The sequence below is a fragment of the Solanum tuberosum genome, unplaced genomic scaffold, assembly GCF_000226075.1.
Source record: "Solanum tuberosum cultivar DM 1-3 516 R44 unplaced genomic scaffold, SolTub_3.0 scf00165, whole genome shotgun sequence".
Taxonomy (NCBI): domain Eukaryota; kingdom Viridiplantae; phylum Streptophyta; class Magnoliopsida; order Solanales; family Solanaceae; genus Solanum; species Solanum tuberosum.
This window is the reverse complement of record NW_006239090.1, coordinates 272,750-281,828: the sequence shown is the minus strand read 5'-3', so window position 1 is coordinate 281,828 and position 9,079 is coordinate 272,750. Positions and strand designations below refer to the sequence as shown.

The window sequence follows — 9,079 nt, the reverse complement described above, 5'->3', positions numbered from 1 at the left end:
TTGGGGCGCGCTGGCAGGCGCGACGCGCCAACCCCCTCGCCCAGATACTCGACTTTTCTCCCTTATTTTGCCAACTCTAAAACACCCTTACTTCAAGGGCTTCAACCCCAAACACTAAGGATCATCATATCCCTCAACATACCATGGATTACAACTCAAAACACAACCGGAAACAAGTCCCAAATCAACAAGAATCTCAACAACGACAACTAACAACTTCAACAACTTCAACAACAAATCCAATCTCTTTTCAAATAAAAAAAAATGAGCTTGGTGTGTGGGGGAAAGTATCAACCCACACAAAGAACTCACATACCTTGATAGGGATCACCCCCGACGATTTCCACAACGATCTTCGACGGAAACTCCTTGATCTCCTCTTCTTCTTCTCTTCTTTCTCTCTTCTTCTCCTCTTCTTCACTCCAGAACCCTAACTCTTTACTCTTTTAAAATGGAACAAAAATTATCCACAATAAGTCTAACACAACATTATAACCTCAAAAGAAATGATTTGTGAAAAGACCAAAATGCCCTTAAATTTCCGGACGGATTCCCTGCCAATTGCCCAATTTTCAAAGGGCATAACTCACTCATACGAGCTCGGAATCGAGAAAATTCGGTGGCGTTGGAAAGACCATTCCATGAGCTATGCAACCATAACTGGAACTACACCTAACTCATCCTGAGCCAGGAGTTATGTCTGTTCAAATTTGGCCAAAAACTCACCTTTTCCATACTTGGAGCCAAATTTCCAGATTTTTAAATCTTTCCAAAATATAACCTCAAAAGAAATGATTTGTGAAAAGACCAAAATGCCCTTAAATTTCCGGACGGATTCCCTGCCAATTGCCCAATTTTCAAAGGGCATAACTCACTCATACGAGCTCGGAATCGAGAAAATTCGGTGGCGTTGGAAAGACCATTCCATGAGCTATGCAACCATAACTGGAACTACACCTAACTCATCCTGAGCCAGGAGTTATGTCTGTTCAAATTTGGCCAAAAACTCACCTTTTCCATACTTGGCCAAAATTTTCCAAAATTTTCAAATTCTAAGCCTCTTCTTAGTTATCTCATTTTGCCGGATGTTACAGGATCAATGGTCGTCAGTTTGAGGGTGAGGCCTTGATTTTTTTCTGAGATCGGGTTTTGCAAGGTGATGTTGGGAAGGCTACCTTGGATTCTGACAGGGTTTTGAGGTTTGAAGACCGTATTTGTGTTATGAGAGTTGGTGATATATATTCTTCAACTGATCCTTCGTGAGGCCCATGATTCCAAATATTCTATCCATTCAAGCACCGTGAAGGTGTATTGCGATTTGAGGCAGCATTACTAGTAGGTTATAGTATGTGCAATCACGACTCGAGTTTTCGGGTCGTGACACAATATAATCAAATTTACATTTGAAAAACATAATAACATGATTATATGTACTTATTACTATAAATATAACCAATAATGTAGATTTCTAAAATCTTTTCCTCTTTGATTATTTAATCATATTTAAAGTTTTGAACAAAAGTAATAGTTATATAATTTTTGTATGAATTATGATATGAATTCTTCCATATTCATTGCTCTAATGAATTATTTTGAAAGGTTTTCAGAAGGTTGCAAATTTGAAATAATTTCAAAAACAACTCTAGCAAATGTAATAAGATAAACAATTTCATCATGTGCCCACCTAAGGCTCCTTACTTGGTTTATAACATTGTGGATGCTGTGAAGACTAAGGCTTAGGATATGTCCCATGGGTCCGTGTTGTCGTCTACTGATCATCAAGCATGTGATCATAGCTGAATAGGGAGGATGTTTGGGATGGTTGAGGTTCAATTGTGCATTGGTGGTCTCACAGCTACCGGTGGGAGGTGAATTCTTTGGCAGAGAACTACCCATTGACGGAAAGTGCATTGAACATGTGTAGGATAGGCCCGCATTTCAAAAGCTTGTGGATAATGATGAGGCTACTATTAATGATGATAGTGATGAAGATGATGATGAGGAGGTTGATGATGCTGATACAATGCTCACGTTGGTAGATAGTCCAACTGATGCGACGAATGAGAATGCTGCTGATGATGGTGAGGGAGCCTAGATGCCTGAGGGAGTTCTTTCTTTTACTCGATACTTATGTTCTGATTTTGTTGCACTAGGGACAATGATTTGTCTAAGTTTGATGGATTTCCCTAGTAGTTGTTTATTAATTTGTGGAATCTTTTTCTATTTTTAGGTTGGGCTCCTCATTTTTTGTTTTCGATTTCTTTTCTTGAGGACCTCGAATAGACTAGGTTTATGTTTTGTGTTGTGTTTTGATTAGTCAAAGTTTGCATAGAACTAACTATTCCAGATGATGAATGGATGACGACCATTTTAAGAGAAAATTAGTCATTAAGTGTTAGGTCCAGAAACTTGACCTTTGGTGCTTTGAAACCTTGCTTAGAAGTCAACCAGACGGCATGGGTAGGTCATTCTTGAGCATGCTAATTAATGAAGTTACTCCATGAGAAACACATAGGCTCTTTGATTGGACTCTGAAAAGATAAAAACAAATTAAGATTAATTTTGTCGAAATGCACTCAATGTGTCATGTGTGAGCATGCTATTTGTGTAATCTTGCATGTATGTCATGGTTCCATGTTTGGTGAGGATTGCTTTGTTCGTGTATAAAACTTCATCTAGAACTTGCATGATGTGTGTGTGTGACATATAGACTTGCATGAATTTTGGAATATTATCTAGGCATTTCTTTGCATAGCTCATTTGATTCTAGTGTGTGCCTCCATGATATTGTCCCTAGTGAAGCTCCTTTGAGCCTTTTAGCCAATAATTCTTTGATAAGCCGCATGATGATCCAAATACATTTTGTTGGTACCCTTTCTTAGTTAATGCACTATGTAGTGAAGGATGGGTTCACCAAAAGATAGAGTGATGCAAAAGAGAAAGTGTGAGTGTGGTAAAAGAAAACTGGGGTGAAAAGAACCCAGAATTAAAGTACATAAGTGCTTGTTGCATAGAAAAAAAGAAGCTAAAGAAATAAAAGGATATGCTAGCAAGTGGTTGATTGTCTAAAGGGCGGAAACCAAAAGATAATCAAGGATGGTCAAGAGGTGTGAGCATAAGAAGTGAAGTAAGGTTAAAAAAGGAAATATGGTGAAGTGTCGAGTGGTAAAACAACTGCATTAAGGAGGAAAGTCACCAATTATATCCACAACGTATCCTCCCCATCACGAAACCGATATTACAATTGAATAAAGCTTTTTTTTATTCCATGAATGAATGCATAATCAAGGTCATCACACACAAAGGGAAAGCCTATGACATGTTGTGATATGTGAAAACATCTTTTGTGATAGTGAGAGCTTGAATTGTGAAAATTGGCCCTTTGAAAATTGAAAGCATGTGAATATAAGCTATGTTGAGAGAAGGGTTGTACAAAAATAGTGAGGGCACTCATGACATGCTAGAGAATATTGTTGGTTGCTTGTTCATACCTGATTGCATTGACTGGTAGAATTGTAAGGAGTCTACCGAGGAGGTTACGTTGTGTCTTGTGGAGTATTGTGGTGCTAAAAAAATGTGTATTTTATTGCATGAGGTGTGAACTACAAAAACATGATTAAAAATTATCTGGTTGGTTCAAATGCATGTGGATGAGTCCGTAGGTGTGAATGGTGAATCGATAACGGATGGTATAGAGAGTTGTTCGAGGATGAACAAAGGTTTAAGTGTGGGGTGGTGATCTTGGTCGTATTTATATGCTTATTTACTATGATTTTCCCACATGTGCCTTATGTTTTAAGAGTATTCTTTATGCTATTTTCTATGTTCTGATTGATATTGCAATGATTGCACACTAAGACATGTGATTAGCTAATGCAGGAGTTTTTGAAGGGACATTGAGCAGATGAGAGATTGAACAAAGGAAGAACCCTTTATGCTTTTTTACATGAAAACAATTATATTTATGCTTTTTTATTAGCATGAGTAGCTAAGAACCCTTATTTTGTGGCAGCGACTACGAATGACTGTTGAAAATTGATTTTGTTTGGATCAAGTTAGTTATCGTATAAATTATGCTTGGCCTCCAATAAAATAAATACATTGTTTACTTTTAAACTTGAGAGAGGAATAGAGAGATAGAATGTGGAATACAAGGAACATGTTATTTTCTTGCATATCATTTGAATTGATTTGTGTTTAGGATAGAGATATACATAAGCATTGTGTTTGGTTATGAAACAAGAAGATAAATTCAATTCTCACTAGTTGATTCAATCTATCCCTACTCAACAATATAGTTAGATTGTCAACTAGGGTAGATGATTAGAGGTCGAGAGATCATGATCATAATATTAACCTTGTAATAAGTAATTTGATAACCATATGAAATCTGCGAAAGATAGGTGAATCATGAATTCTTAGTTAAGTTGCAGCCCTGGAATGGTCTCAATTATTGTTTACACACCGAAATTGAAGTTGAGCATGTTTGTTACTTTTGATTCTTAAATACTTGCAATCGTAGTTATAAATACCAAAGTCAAATACTTGAGATACACTTGCTTTACTTTGTGCGGTTTAGTTGAATTATATATAAATTAATCATAATTCATTTGGGTTCGACAATCTGGCTCTTGTAGAGCCACCATATTATTTGTGCGACCACGTACATTTGTATGTGCATTTGGGAGCAACAACTACCCCTTTGATCAGTTTAAAGTCTTGACCGGGAGGTTCTATTTTTAGTCCGAACACACCTTTCCCTTTGATCAATTTAAAGTCTTTACTAGGTGATTATGTTGGGTCCTTGGGTGCCTTTACCGCAGTTAAAGTCCGTGGAAGGCTGTGATAGTCCTGGAAACATCCTCAAGTTTTCTTACTAGTTCTTAAATCTTCTGTGTGCATGCCGGGCATGTGGGTGTCCATTCTTACCTCAATCATATCGTTCCAGTCTACAACCAAGTGCAACTAATTCCAACCTACAGCTACGACTAGACACTAAAGTCTCAAACATTAACACAGTACGAAACAAGCCCTACAGGGAGAAAAACACAACTACAAGGGTAATATAGCACATTCTAAGGCATCTAAGGCTCAATCCTAGACTAAGTCCTCAAGTATTAATCCTAACAAGGATAATCATGCTAAATTATACTATAAGAAAGTTTACTAGCCTAAACTAAGGGTTCTGTCACCCACATTAAGCACAACACTTCTACGCAAATCAAGAAAGATAAATAAATGGAAGGGTTTATAATACTCGACAAATACAATCCATTCATACTAAACATTATCTACTAAAGCCCAATCAAGAAAGTAGACATTAGCCTACCTCGAATCAAAACTACAATCTTGAACCATCCATGAGCCACCCGTCTCTTCACCACGTTCTCCATATTCCTCAAAACTATTGATAACATCAACTACACATTGCATCGAGAAGAACGATACCCAATCACTATAATATAAGCCGACCCCAAAATTAGGTCAAAATAGTCTCATGGGACCTATTAATAAAATTCTAAAATTGAACCTGTCACTAGGCCCATACAAGCACAAGGAACTTGTGATCTAAATTTGAGCACCATTGGATCTCGAGAACCCATCCAAATTAACCAACAAAAATTAGAATTCAAGAACCACAATTAAAAGAGAGAAAAGAGGTTTCAAGGTGATAAATCACCATAAAATGAGTCCACAACTCTCCCCCAATGACCCTACTCGAAGCCCCATCAAAAACCAACAAATAGCAACTAAAATCGGCTCAAACAGAGCTTTATAACTCAAGTTATCGCGTTTTAAATGTTGAACAAACGAACTGAAAAGTTGGGCTTTAAACAGCCCCTAGGTGCCGCTAAAATGGTCATTTGGCTACTTAAGCGGCTGGTCAAAGTTGGTCAAATATCGCTAAAGTGGTCTGAAGGCTGCTTTAAGCGGATGCACCAACACCATCATAGGCTAAAATTTGGTTTTCATGCTCCAGACTCATCCGGAGTCCCGTGAACACAAACGATATATGAAATCTGATTGTAAACATTATTTTAGACTCCATGGAATCAAAAAAACATCATTTAGAGGTCATCTACAAAAAATGTTGACTGAAGTCAACACATTAACTATAATAAAGAAAGCAACAGGATGCCCAAAATCAAAATAAAGTCCTCGAGATCCAAATCAAAGGTCCTATATTAGGCACCAAATTCAATATTCTGGAGCTAATGGCGCAGATGGAATTCTCATACTACAACTAAATATCTAAATGTTGACTGAAGTCAACTCTAGGCTAAACTTTCCAACATCTCACCTACATGCTCAAACTCACACTAGGAGCCTCTAGACATGAACCAAATATCCTTGTCTACCTGAATTTTTGATGAATTGAACCATCCAAGTTTCAAAAGCTCCAAAATATGAAAACTCACAATATCCAAATGAACAACCCGATAACTGAACTATCAGTCTCAGCAAGCCATACATGAATTGTGATCGCTACGGGAAACTCTAAACACTGAAATGATTAGGAAACAGAGAAAATGACCTGGAGAGTCATTACAATTATGAAACTATATTTGTGTAGCAACCATCCAAACAAGTAAATTGAGTGTGCTTGAAAATAAAATAAAAATACTAGGAAGCGCTATCTTTGATCTTATATGATGTGGATTTAGATTAAACGAATAAAACTTTTATTTTTTCTTTCTCGGAGTTTTTTCTTGATAAGCATAGTGGGAAGAAGTGTTTTATGATAGCACTAAGAGAGCTTATAATTTCAGAGAGTGATTGTAACCGCCCAGAAAGTTTTTGAGCTAAGACTCGAACCGTTCTTCGTAGTGAGTGAGCTTTTTGCAAGGAATTTAAAATTTCTTGAGTATTAAGGTCACTAGATGTAGCACCTTGAGTTCCAATAAGAACTAAAGAGAGTTCATTCAAGTCATTCCTAAGTTTTTCTTAAGTTTTGGCTCAACTTCAGACAATCATAACTCCTAGTACAAGATAAGTTAGGTGAGCTACAAGATATAAAATTAAAGCTCTTCGAGTTCTCTTTCCAACGCTACCGAGTTTTCTAAATTCCGAGCTCTGAGTAAAATGTTATGACTGATTTACTAACGACGCACAAACCTGGCAGTAGCTCCGCGATGGCTCTGGGTTACGGAGCCAATACGGACCTCACTGCCTGGTGAAAAATTATTCCGACTCCCAACTCGTTTTAATTATTTATTTAAGGATATTTTAGTCCTAAAAACCCGTAGGAGGTCATCTAAATTGCCCTAAACGTATAGAAAACCAGTTTTTCATAAATCAAACCCTCTCATCCACTCCAACAATTCTACGCTCAAGGGATTCAAGAAACGCTAAGGCTAGAGTTCATCTTCCCAGATTTTCCTTCAAGTTCTTCAAGAAGATGATTCTTTCAGGTATGTAAGCTTCCATAGTGTTGGGTTTGTTCAGCCACACGCCAATCATGTTAATATCAGCTTTAAATTAGTTCTAAAAGTTGAAGCTTTGATGTTCTTGATATGTATTCTTGAATTTGCTTTCGTTCTTGAATTGGACTGAGATTGAGGAGTTCTTGAGATTATTGTGTCGATTTATAGGGTTGTTAGAGTTAGATTCTAGTGTACATGTGCTGGGTATCTGAATCTAAAGAGAGGTTGAGCAAAAGAATCGAGTTTAGGTGAATTGGGGTTAGAAAATGAAGAAGGAAAAAGTCAGGCGAATCTGGCACCTTACTCCGCGTCGCGGACCTGCCTCCCCATTTCATAAAGTTTGTCTTCGCGTCGCAGAGACGTCACGGACCTCTCTGCCTCAAAAATTAATTCACGACCAAATACCGTAATTCATCTCCCCGTCGCGGACTTGCTTCCAAACAATGATTTCTTGATTGTTTTTCATGTTTAACTATCTAAAAACACTCCTAAACATCACGAGATCATTCCTATCACAAATCACAACCTTGAATTCATAAATCACATTCAAGGTAGAGTTGAGAGTCAAGTCTTGAGAGTTCTTTCGGACATTTTGAGAAAGTCCCTTTAAGTCTTTTTTAGGAGTCTTTTACAACTTCTAGTAACTTGTTTCAAGACTCGAGCAAGTGAGTATGAGGATGAGGAGAATGTATTCACGAGTGTACTTTGTCATTATGAGAAATTTCGTATCATGAACCATAACTCTTGAATTCATAATTCACATTCAAGAGAGACTTAAGAGTAGAGTTCAAGAAAGTCTTTGAGTTCAATTGTGAATCCTTTGAGATCCACCATCGATTTGAATTAAGTTTTGAGAAGTAAGTATGAGAATGAGAAGAGTCGTATACCTGAGTTCCTCATTGATATTTTGACCCTTAAGTCAAGTCGTTCATGCCCATAACTTCCGCATGAACTCCATCAGTTTAGTATCTTTGAAAGGAATAATATCTTCAAGTTCTAAGTCTTGAGTATCGAGTTCCTAACCCTTCCGAGATTATAATCCTAATCATGGGACTATTACCTATTACCCATGAAGTCCATGAGTTGAGTTGTTCATGCCCATAATTCTGCATGAACATTATAAGTCGAACAATCTTGAGATGAGAAGTATCTTTGAGTCCTTGAGTTGAGTAGTTTATGCTCATAATTCCGCATGAACCCTCTGAGTTGAGAATTCTTGAATTAGTAGTATCATTGAAGTTCTTGTAGTTCCAAGTTATTTGAGTCTATCTATGGTTATTGAAACCTTGCATTGAGTCGTTCAAGTCCATAATTCGGCGTTAACCATATTTTTTAAGAAGTCTTTTACAAATGTTTAAACTTTGTTTTAAGACTTAAGCTTTGAAGTTGAGTAAAGAGTAAGAGTAAAGTTCATTTTCTTTAAAATGATATATGGGAACTAAGTATTCCCAAGAGTAAATGTGTTCATATTTAAGATGAGAGGAAACTGAAATTTCCAAAAGAGTTTTGAGCAAGAAAGGGAACATCGATTCCAAGAGAGATTTTAAGTTAAGTCTTGAGTGATTATCTCAAACCAAAGAAAGAAATTGTTTTAAAACATATGAGCTAATATATTTTTTTGGGAGTAGTATTGAGCACCAATATGGGGATGTGTT

General features: G+C 37.0%; 1 long non-coding RNA gene across 2 annotated transcripts in view; it reads left to right on the top strand.

Annotated features, from left to right (window-relative positions):
- LOC107061767 (uncharacterized) overlaps window positions 1-4,077 on the top strand; it is a 9,514-nt gene extending 5,437 nt beyond the window's left edge. Inside the window, exons 2-3 of one of the 2 annotated variants that reach the window (XR_001474195.1) lie at window positions 1,925-2,081; window positions 3,880-4,077. This is a non-coding gene — a long non-coding RNA (uncharacterized lncRNA). Of the gene's footprint in view, window positions 1-1,924; window positions 2,082-3,870 lie in introns of both variants that reach the window. The other variant, XR_001474194.1, reaches the window with a different exon arrangement.
- Window positions 4,078-9,079: the final 5,002 nt, after the last annotated feature.